We start from the raw sequence: 11,288 nt of genomic DNA, 5'->3' as shown, positions 1-11,288 counted from the left end.
ATGTTATGTGGACAAATCTCACTGCTCTCCCATTTGCCGGCAATAATGGAATAAATACTCAAATATGATTCAACCTTGTCTCTGCTTAATTGACTGAAGTAGCAACAGGCAGTCCATACCCATTGTGTCTGATTTCAGTATCACCAGGTCTCTGTCCTGTTGGCATTCAAATTACTTAACACAATATGCTACACTTAAAGCTGTCATTTTCACATATTCATTTACAATTCAAGCCTCTGAAATATACCTCCTGCTCCCACCACTTCTCTGCAATGTCTAAATCCTGGTTTGTTTTAGTCTCTATCTTAGTAGATTTCACTGTAGTTCTTGGGCCTGTTGACTGTTCCCTCCTTTCTCAGTCTGCTCTTCTTCAAGCTCCTCCACGAGCACCTGACACCTTGCTGTTGTCAAAGGTTCTCTTCTCCATTCTTTTTCCTCCTCTTTCTGCTCATGCTTATCCTCCCATGGCTTCATCCTTCCCGAGCAGGCCCAGTATTCCCAAAATGCTGTCACAGTCAGCCAGTCCTCTCCTGGGCATTCCAGCCTAGATACCCAGCTGCCTCCTGGACTCCCCACTTGAGTGGAGGAGATTCTTAAACACAGCATGGCTGTACCCATAGATATTCTCTTTACAGATCCCCAGGCTAAGTGTCTGTACCACCTTCCACTAATGAGTTCATAACCAGAAAACTCAGAGGTGTGCTTTATTCTTCCCTCTTTCTCTTATATCCAGTCCAGACAGAAAACAAATACATAGCTGGTAACCACAGCAGGGCAAACAAGATTAAACATCAAGTTTCCTGAGCAATATTCTTATATTATGACTTGCATCTGAGCACTCATTTAACAGTGTTTGTTCATTCCTTCATTCTTTACCTTACTTCTTTATCAAGCCACAAATCAGAGCTGAGCATCCTTCAAGGGCCAGTACCATGCTCACATAGGCTGCTGTCCTCCAGGTCAAGGGCAGAGATACCTGGAAACAAAGGCAACTGAATGCATTGGCAAAAGCAAGGGTTCTCAAAGGACACAGACAAGGGAGAACACCCCAGAATAATGCCTGCATCTACTTAGTGAGTAAGGGAGTTCTTCTGGCCAAAACATCGACTTAAACACTGAGGTCTAAGAATCTGGAAGAGTGTCTGGCATGTGGTAAAATCTCCTTAAATATTTGATGAATCTGTGAGTAAAAAAAAAAAGTGCACATATATTAGTGTGCATTATAGTCCATAGAATAAAATAAGAATTTATTAATTCATACTGATATAAATAAATAATTGAAGGGAGAAGGACAGCTTTACCTTACAACAGAATTTCAACTACTAAAGGTAGAAGGAATGATGGAAATAAGAAATCACCATTCAGCAAACCTCACTGTAATAATTATTTTAGGCAAAAATCAGCAATGAATGCTAAAATTAATGGATGAACTTTGATAAGAAACAAAATATTTATGTATTCTCAGTGTGTCTCCCCACAAGGTACTTACAGGGTGGGGCAAAAGTAGGTTTACAGTTGTTCATATGGAAAATAATGCAATAATTAATAAATAATAGAATAAACTCTGTTTCCTGTACTCACTGTAAACCTGCTTTTGCCCCACTCTGTATTAATTGCAAAGGGGAAAATAATAACTTTACAGTGAAGAAACCCTGTAGACATTGCTTTATACAAGTGATGACAGTTAGTGTTACCAATAATGGTACATATTGTCACTGTGTACCTCTTGACCATAAGATGCCCCCAGAAGGTACTTCACTTCTGTAGCATTAGTTTTAATTTTTTAACAGCTTTATTGAAGTGTAATTCACATATCATATTTTTTAATTCACCCATTTAAGAGTATAATTTAGTGTTTTTCAGTCAATGTATAGGTTTGTGTAAGCATCACTACAATCTAATTTTAGAATATTTTCATCACCCTGAAAAACCCTGTACCCATTAATAATCACTCCCCATCCCTACCCTACCCCAGCCCTAGGCAACCATTAATTTAGTGCCAATACCATAGATTTGTCAATTTTGTATATTTCATATAAATTGAATCATACATACATGATCTATGACCAGCTTCTTTAATTTAGCATAATAATTCAAAGTTTGTTTATGTTGTAGCATGGAACTGTACTTTCAGTTCCTTTTATTGCTGTATAATATTCTATTGTATGAATATACCATGTTTTTTTAATTTATTTATCAGCAGATGGACATTTGGTTTGTTTCTACTTTTGGCTATGATGAATAATGCTTCTATGAACATTCACAAACCAGTTTTTGTGTAGATATATGTTTTAATTTATCTTGGAGATATATATATATCTTTGACATACATAGATAGATATAGATATAGATATACCACACAAACACCTAAGAGTAGAATTGCTGGATCATATGTTAAATCTGTGTTTAACATTTTTCCAGAGCACTTGCACCATTTCACATTCTACCAGCAATGAATGATAGTTGCAAATTCTCCATACCTTTGTCAACACTTGTTATTTTATTTATCTTTTATATTTTAGCCATCCTAGTGGGTGTGAAGTGGCATTTTCCCAATGACTAATGATGTTAAGCACCCTTTCATGAGTTTATTAGCTATTTTTGTATTTTATTTGGAGAAAGGTCTATTAAAATCTTTTGTCAATTTTTAATTGGTTTACTTGTCTTTTTATTTTCAAGTTGTAAGAGTTATCTATTCAGAATTCAAGTTCCTTATCAGATATATGCTTTGCAAATACTTTATTTCATTCTGTGGGCTGCCTTTTCACTTTTTTGATAGTAACCTTTTCAGCAAAAAAGCTTTGAGTTTTGATGTAGTCCAAGTTATTTATTTACTTATTTCTGTCACTTGTACTTTTGATATCATATCTAAGAAACCACTGCCTAATCCAAGGGCATGACAATTTATTCTTATGTTTTCTTTCAAGTGTTTATAGTTTTAGCTGTTTTTTCATTTAGGTCTATTATTTTGTTTATAGTGTGAGATAAGGGTCCAACTTTATTCTTTCTTTAGTTAAGTTTTCTTGGCACCATTGTTGAAAATGAATTCACTGATAACGTATAAATTTTCTTCTGGATTATGAATTATATTTCATTAATCTGTGCATCTATCCTATGCCAATACAACACAGTCTCGATTACTCTTAGTCTTGATTGTTCTATCTTTGTACTAAGTTTTAAAGTTGGCAAGCATGGGCCCTACAACTTTTTTAAAAAGTTGTTTTGGATATGTAGGGTTCTTTGAATTCCATATACATTTTAGAATCAGCTTGTCACTTCCTTTAAAGAAGACAGCAGGTCCTAGAGGATAACATAAGATAAAAACTACTGACTAATGACTTACACCAAAGGCATGATTTGTGAACTAAATAATTGATAAGCTGGACTTCATTAAAGTGAAAAACTTTTGTTTTGTGAGACAATGTCACAAAGAGAATGAGAAGACAATCACAGACTGGGAGAAATATTTGCAGAAAACACATCTAATAGAGGTCTGTTATCCAAAATATACAAAGAACTCTTAAAACTCAACAATAAGAAAACAAATCCAATTAAAAAATAAGCCAAAGGACCTCACTCATATGTGGAATCTAATGAAGAAAATAAACTGATAAACAAAATAGATCCAGAGACACAGAAGCATGGAACAGACTGACAAATGTCAGAAGGAAAAGGGGAGGGGGAGAGAAGGAAAAGCTTAACCAAAAAACTTGTATACATAACCCATGGACACAGACAAAGTGCAGTGAAGATCTGGGGGACAATGTGGGGTAGAGGGGGTCAATGGAGAAAAAAAGGGACATCTAAAATGCTTCCAACAATAAAGATAAATTTTAAAAAAAAATAAGCCAAAGGACTTAACAGACCAGCACCTCACCAAAGAACATACACAGCTGGCAAATAAACATAGGAAAAAATGCTCCACTTCTTCCACTTCTTTTATGTCATCAGGGAAATGCAACTTTAAACGACAATAAGATACCACTACTCACCTATTAGAATGGCCATAATACGAAACACTGACAATACCAGATGCTGGCAAGGATGTGGGGCAACAGGAACTCTCATTTATTGCTGGTGGGAATGTAAAATGGTACAGCCACTTTGTAGGAGAGTTTAGAGGTTTCTTACAAAACTAAACATACTTCTACTATATGATCCAGCAATTGTGCTCCTTGGTTTGTACCCAAAGGACTTGAAAATTTATACCTACACAAAAAGCTTCACACAAATGTTTATAGCAGTATTATGTATAATAGCCCAAACCTGGAAGCAACCAAAATGTCCTCCAATAGGTGCATAGATAAATAAACTGTGGTATGTCCAGACGATATAATATTATTCAGAGCTAAAAAGAAATTATCTGTCAAAGCTATGAAAATACTGGAGGAACCTTGAATGCATATTATTAAGTGAAAGAAGCAAATCTGAAAAAGCTACATAATGTATGATTCCAACAAAGTAGTTAAAATTTTTTGCATCTATATTCATAAAGGACATTGGTCTGCATTTTTTTTTTAACTTGTGATGTCTTTGTCTGGTTTTGGTATTAAGGTAAGTTTGTGGCATTCTTACCATAAATGCATAACTTCAACTCAATCATGAGAAAAGAACAGACATACCCAAATTGAGAAGGACTATATGAAACAACTGGTCAGTGCTATTCAAAAATGTGAAGGCCAGAAAAAATAAAGGAAGCCAGAAAAATGGTCCACAGTAAAGGAGACTAAATTGACATACAACTAAATGTGACATGTAATATTAGATTGGAAACTGGAACACAAAATGATTTTAGTGGGGCAATTACTGAAATTTAAAGTAGGTATATAGATGAGATAATAGCATTAAATAAATGTTATTTTTCTGATTTTTATAATTATACTGTTTTTGTGTCAGATGTTAATATTTGGAGAACTCTTTGTACTATTCTCCCAATCTTTCTATGTCTGAAATTACTACAAAATGAAGAATTAAAAATTACCAAAATTACCAAAACAAATTCAAGTATATATGCCCTTGGTTCAGTGAGGAAAAGAATGTATTTGAGAGCCTGGGAAGCATGAATACCAAGGCCTGGAGTCCAATATTCGGGAAACTGCAGTAGTTCAGTGTTTCTGGATCATAAAGTGTGGGGATAAGAAATGGAACAAATAGGAGTGAGGATGTCCTGACAGCCATGGGGCATTATGGGAGAAGTGGACAGACACAAGCAGATTAGCTTTTTCAATGGATGATTTGGGGAACTAAGGGGAGAAAGTGATACAAATGGAAAGAGATGGAAAGAGTTGCCATGAACTTTCAGAAGAAAATTATTTTGCCTAGGAGCTCTATAGTTTCTTAGTTTTATTGTAGATTTTTAAAAAATCTAATATTGGAAAGAAAAACCCCCACAGTGATGTCTGTATTTAGAACTATAACATTCCTGAATCCCCAATTCAATTTCAGGGAATTGAGGTGATTGCTTGGGCAAGAGTTAAAAGGAAATGTAGACTTTAAATGTATTATTGTAGGGAAGGTAAACAACAGGAGTTTCTTCATCATGGTAATGCTTTCTGTCTAAAGGGTCTGAAGATCCATTTTTTAGGAGCTGAAAGTTCCTTTTTGAGGATGGAAGATTCTCATGCTGGCCTCCAGCAGACACTTAAGAAAATTTCTGTCAATGGAGAGCTGCAGCAAGTTGAGGGCAGCAGTAACTTTGAGGAAAACATTTTTGACCATGGAACTAAGGAGCTAAAAGGGAATCACAGCCTGTAATGGGAGGTACAGGGCAGGGAGAACGAGGCGGAGCAGAGTGGGTTTCCCCTCTTTCAACCGTCCCTTGGATGTCCAGAGACCCCAGCCACTTGATTTGGGTCTCCTGGTATATTAAAAAAAAAGACATTTTAGGTGTGAATCAAGCTTTTATACATTTTGCCACATTTAAAACTGTTTATGTCCAAAAATTATTATTATTTTTTACCAGTATACTAACAAGTGTATCTATTGGGTTGTACCATATAAAATTCACAAGTTGGCAGTAGTGAACTGTTGAGTAAACTGGATGTCAACGTGGGACAAGATACTGTCTAGATAGGAGACAGACAGATGCAGGCAAGAGACTGTGAGAGCCTGAACTGAGGCTGAATCTGCTTGGTAGGTAAAATCCCTGAGACCTGGCTCTGGATTGGCTGTTGAGAACTGGGTAAATGAGAGTCAAAGGAAGAGGAGGTTCCAGAGGAAATAATCAATAGGACCAAATACTTCTGCCAGGGAATAAGAAGGCTGAAAGGTGTCCAACAGATCTTTCAATCAGGAGCTCTTGGAGACTATTTCAGGTTCCTGTGGCTGCTGTAACAAATTGCCACAAACTTAGTGCTGTAAATCAACACAATTTTCTTTCATATTTCCTCTTCAACCATCCCATACCCCTCTTCACTTTGGCAGCCATCAATTTGTTCTCTCTACATATGCGCTGTTTCTGTTTCATTTGTTTTTTAGATCCCACATATAAGTGAAATCATACAGTATTTATCTTTTTCTGTCTGACTTGGTTAACTTAGCAGAATACCCTCTAGGTACTTCCATGTTGTTGCAGATGGCAAGATTTCACTCTTTTTTTTATTGCTAAGTAATAGTCCATTGTGTGTGTAACATTTTCTTTATCCATTGATATATCAATGAACACCTAGGTTGCTTCCACATATTTTTATTTTATTTTATTTTATTTTATTTTATTTTAATTTTATTTTATTATTTTATTTTATTTATTTTATTTATTTATTTATTTATTTATTTATTTATTATTTATTTATTTTTAAATATATCTTTATTGATTTCAGAGAGATGAAAGGAGAGGGAGAGAGAGAGATAGAAAAATCAATGATGAGAGAGTCATTGATCAACCCCGCAACACGGGCATGTGCCCTGACCAGGAATCGAACCCCGATTGCCTGGATCTTAGGTCGATGCTCAACCACTGAGCCACGCCCAGCTGGGCAACACTTATTATTTTAAATAACCCTGCCGTGAATCCGGGTGAATATCTCTTTTTGAACTAGTGTTTTTGATTTCTTTGGATAAATACCAAAAAGTGCAATTGGTGGGATGTATGACACCTTTGAATTTAATTTTTTGAAGAATCTCCATACTGTTTTGCATAGTGACTTCACCAATTTAGTGCCACCTACAGTGTAATAGAGTTCCTTTTTCTCCTCATCTTCCCCAGAACTTGTTATTTGTTGATTTTCTAATAATAGCCATTCAGACAGGTGTGAGGTGACATCTAGTTTTTATTTGCATTTCCCTTATGACTGGTGATGAGCATATTTCATATGTCTGTTGGCCACCTGTATGCCCTCTCTGGAGAAGTGTCTATTTAGGTCCTCTGCCCACTTTTAAAAATTTTATCTTTATTGTTGAAAGTATTACAGATGTCCCCTCCCCCCCACCACTGACCTCTTACACACACACACACACACACACACACACCCCGCCACCACCCAGGCCTACCACACTATTGTCTGTGTTCATGGGTTATTCATATATGCATATAAATTCTTTGGTTAATTTCTTCCTGTCTCCCTACCTCCCTGATTCCCTTTCCCTCTGAGACTCATCAGTCTGTCCCATGCTTTCATGTCTCTGGATCTATTTTGTTCACCAGTTTATTTTAGTCATTAGATTCCACATATAAGTGAGATCATGTGGTACTTGTCTTTCTCTAACTGGCTTATTTCACTTAGCATAATCATTTCCAGGTCCCTCTATGTCATCTCAAAGGGTAAGAGAACCTTCTTTTTTTTACAGCTGCATAGTATTCCGTTGTGTAAATGTCCCACAGCTTTTTTATCCACTCATCTACTGATGGGCACTTGGGCTGTTTCCAGATCTTAGCTATTGTAAATAGTGCTGCTATGCACATAGGCATGCATATATTCTTTCTGTATGATGTTTCAGGATTCTTAGGATTTAGTCCTAGAAGTGGGATCACTGGGTCAAGTGGCACTTCCATTTTTAATTTTTTCAGGAAACTCCTTACTGTTTTCTATAGTGGCTCCACCAGTCTACATTCCCACTAGCAGTGTACCAGGGTTCCCTTTTCTCCACATCCTCACCATCACTTGTTGTTTGTTGATAATAACCATTCTGGCAGGCGCGAGGTGATACATCATTGTAGTTTTAATTTGCATCTTTCTGATGATTAGTGGCTTTGAGCATTTTTTCATATGTCTCTTGCCCATCTGTATGTCTTTTTTGGAGAAGTGTCTATTTGCCCATTTTTAAATTGGATTGTTTGTCTTCCTTTTAAGTTGTGTGAGTTCTTTATATATTTTGGAAATTAAACCCTTATCAGATATATCATTGGCAAATATGTTCTCCCATACAGTGGGATCCCTTTTCATTTTGTTGATGGTTCTTTTGCTGTACAGAAGTTTTTTAGTTTGATATAGCCCCATTTATTTATTTTTTCCTTTATTTTCCTTGCACTAGGAGTTGTAGTGGTAAACATATTGCTATGAGAGATGTCTGAGATTTTTCTGCCTATGTTTTGTTCTAGGATTTTTATGGTTTCACGACTTACATTTAAGTCTTTTATCCATTTTGAGTTTATTTTTGTGTATGGTGTAAGTTGGTGGTCAGTCTAGTTTCATTTTTCACATGTACCTGTCCAAGTTCCCCAACACCACGTATTGAAGAGACAGCCTTTTCTCCATGTTATGCCATTTTTCACTGGATTATTTGTTTTTCTGTGTTATGGTTTTAAGCTGTATGAGTTCTTTATATATTTTGGATATTAAAGTCTTATTGGATGTGTCATTTGTGAATATCTTCTCCATTTAATAGGTTGTCTTTTTGTTTTTTGATCACTTCCTTTACTGTGCAAACATTTTTTAGTTTGATATAGTCCCATTTTTTTTCTTCTGTTGCCCTTGCCCAAGGAGATTTATCCAAAAAGATATTGCTAAGACCAATGTTAAAGAATGTACTGCCTATGTTTTCTCCTAGAAATTTTGTTTTCAGGTCTTACTTTTAAGTCTTTAATCCAGCTTAAGTTTATTTTTGCATATGGTATAAGAAAGTGGTATCATTTCTTTTTTTACATGAATCTGTCCAGTTTTCCTAAAACACTTTATTGAGGAAATTGTCTGCCTGATTGTACATTCTTACCTTTTTTGTCATAGATTAATTAACCATATAAGTGAAGATTTTTTTCTGAGCTCTCCATTCTATTCCATTGGGCTATATATCTGTTTTTATGCTAGTATCATACTGTTTTTATTATTTTAGCTCTGCAGTATAGTTTGAAATCAGGGACTTTTTTCTGCTTCAAAGTTTCTTTGGCTATGCAGTCTTTGTGGTCCCACATAAATTTTAGAATTAATTGTTCTACTCCTGGGAAGAATGTAATTGGTTTTTCCTTTTTTAAATCTAAAATGTGTTTATTGGGGTGGCTCCCCACTCATTTTGATTTGGAGTACTTTTAGTGCTGCTTCCTTCTGAAGGGCCATCCTACTGTAAGCCTTGCTTTTCCTCCTGCAGACTGACAGGACCGGGGAGAAGCCAACACAGAACTACCATTTGTGCTTGACTAAAGACAGTGGTGATTTTATAGCATCCTGGGCATTTCAGATCCATGAGGTAGGAATTCGGACTGTGTACCAGGCATTTCTTCTTGTATTTTCTCTTCTCCTCTTCTGAAAAGGGATAAAGGAGATCCTTAGCTAGACACATGTTGTCCTGGGGAGGTTGTCACCACCAGAAAAGCCTCATTGTCATTTTAATAAGGATTGCATTCAATGTATTGCTTTAGGTAGTAGAGATGTTTTAACAATATTTAATTCATTATATCCACGAACATGATATATTCTTTCATTTATTTGTATCTTCTTCAATTTCTTTCTTTAATGTCTTATAGTTTATAGAGCACAGTTTTTTCACGTCTTTGGTTAAATTTATTCCTAGGTATTTTGTTTTTCAATACTATTCTAAATGGGATTACTTTCTTAATATCTTCTGATCATTTGCTATTGTTGTATACTAATGCAACAGATTTGTGGATATTGATTTTCTATCTGCAATGTAACTAAAATTACTTATTAGTTCTAATAGTTTTTTAGTGGAGTCTTTGGGGTTGTCTACAGTATCATGTCATCTGCAGATAGTGACAGTTTTACTTCTTCCTTACTGATTTGGATGCCTTTTATTTCATTTTCTCAAATGATTGCTCTGGCCAGGACTTCCAATACTATTTTGAATAGAAGGAATGAGAGTGGACATCTTTGTCTTGTTCCTGATATTAGAGAAAAAGCTTTCAGCTTTTCACCATTGAGAATGATATTACCTGTGGGTTTGTCATATATAACCTTTATTATGTTGAAGTATATTTCTTCTATACCTACTTTGTGAGTTTTTATCATCAAAGGGTGTTGAATTTTGTCAAATACTTTTTCTGCAACTATTGAGATGATCATATGATTTTTATCCTTTATTTTCTGGATGTGATGAATCATGTAAATTGATTTACCGGTGTTGAACCATCCTTGCATTCCCTGATATGAATCTCACATGATAGTGGTGTATAATCCTTTTAATATATTGAGCATTTTGTTAATATTTGTTGAGAATTTTTACATTTATATTTTATCAAGGATATTGGCATTTTATATTTTATTTTATTTTATATTTTATTTTATTTTATTTTATTATTTTATTTTATTTTATTATTTTATTTTATTTTATTTTATTATTTTATTTTATTTTCTAATGTCTTTATTTGGCTGTGGTATCAGGATAATGCTGACTTTGTAGAATGAGTCTAGAAGCATTTCTTCCTGTTTGATTTTGAAAGGTAAGTATTTTAAGAAAGATAAGTATTAATTCTTCTTTGAATGTTTAATAGAATTCACCGGTGAAGCTCTCTGGTCCTGAACTTTTGTTTGTTAGGAGTTTTTTGATTACTGTTTCAATTTCATTTCTAGTAGTCAGTCTTTTTAGATTTTCTATTTCTTCCTGGTTAAGTCTTGGTAGCATCTATGCTTCTAGAAATGTATCTATTTTTCCATATTGTCAGTTTTGTTGGCTTATAATTGTTTGTAATGTTCTTTAATGATTCTTTGTATTTCTGTGGTGTCATTTGTAACTCCTTTTTTATTTATGATTTTATTTATTTGGGTATTCTCTCTCATTTTCTTGATAAGTTTGGCTAAAGACTTGTCAATTTTGTTTATCTTTTCAAAGAACTGGCTTTTATTGATCTTTTCTATTGTTTTAATATCTGTTTCATTTATTTCCACTATGATCATAATTAT

General features: G+C 34.7%; 1 pseudogene across 1 annotated transcript; it reads right to left on the bottom strand.

Moving 5' to 3' along the window:
• Positions 1–9,460: 9,460 nt before the first annotated feature.
• LOC308552848 (small ribosomal subunit protein eS27 pseudogene) lies at positions 9,461–9,711 on the bottom strand (annotated as a pseudogene). Its single transcript has one exon. The product of its transcript is annotated as a small ribosomal subunit protein eS27 pseudogene (transcript).
• Positions 9,712–11,288: the final 1,577 nt, after the last annotated feature.

The sequence above is a fragment of the Miniopterus schreibersii genome (genome assembly GCF_964146895.1).
Source record: "Miniopterus schreibersii genome assembly, chromosome: 2".
Taxonomy (NCBI): Eukaryota; Metazoa; Chordata; class Mammalia; order Chiroptera; family Miniopteridae; genus Miniopterus; species Miniopterus schreibersii.
The sequence above is the reverse complement of the archived record's forward strand: the minus strand, read 5'-3'. Positions and strand labels throughout refer to the sequence as shown.